Source organism: Bison bison, unplaced genomic scaffold (assembly GCF_000754665.1).
Source record: "Bison bison bison isolate TAMUID 2011002044 unplaced genomic scaffold, Bison_UMD1.0 scf7180017859701, whole genome shotgun sequence".
NCBI classification, from domain to species: Eukaryota; Metazoa; Chordata; class Mammalia; order Artiodactyla; family Bovidae; genus Bison; species Bison bison.
In genome coordinates this window covers 1-655 of record NW_011490273.1, presented here as the reverse complement: position 1 = coordinate 655, position 655 = coordinate 1, and the positions used below count along the sequence as shown (strand labels likewise).

Sequence of the window (655 nt, the reverse complement as noted above, 5' to 3'; positions counted from 1 at the left end):
TTTTCTGAAGCACTGATAATTTGGGCATTTCCCTTAGGGTGCTTATGATCTGAAAATATATGATGGGGGTTTCTGAATTGCAAGAAACCTCTCATCATCAAAAATTTTAAACAATTTTAAATCTATAAGTGTATAATCATTAAAAGCTAATCACTGGAGACGTCGCAGACCCGGGACCCGGAGCAGCTCAGAGGCGGTGAATAATAGCTCTTCAAGTCTGCAATAAAAAATGGCCCCCAATAAAACTACATTGCAAAAAATGGGAAAGAAGCAAAATGGAAAGAGTAAAAAAGTTGAAGAGGCAGAACCTGAAGAATTTGTAGTAGAAAGAGTGCTAGACCGCCGTGTAGTGAACGGGAAAGTGGAGTATTACCTGAAGTGGAAGGGATTTACAGATGCAGACAATACTTGGGAACCTGAAGAAAATTTAGATTGTCCAGAGTTAATTGAAGCATTTCTTAATTCTCAAAAAGCTGGTAAAGAAAAAGATGGAACAAAAAGAAAATCTCTGTCTGACAGTGAATCTGATGATAGCAAATCAAAGAAGAAAAGAGATGCTGCTGATAAACCAAGAGGTTTTGCCAGAGGTCTTGATCCAGAACGAATAACTGGTGCCACAGACAGCAGTGGAGAATTAATGTTCCTCATGAAATGC

General features: G+C 38.5%; 1 pseudogene across 1 annotated transcript; it reads left to right on the top strand.

Moving 5' to 3' along the window:
- Positions 1 to 17: 17 nt before the first annotated feature.
- On the top strand, positions 18 to 649 carry LOC104982046 (annotated as a pseudogene). The gene has a single exon (XR_824460.1). The product of XR_824460.1 is annotated as a chromobox protein homolog 3 pseudogene (transcript).
- Positions 650 to 655: the final 6 nt, after the last annotated feature.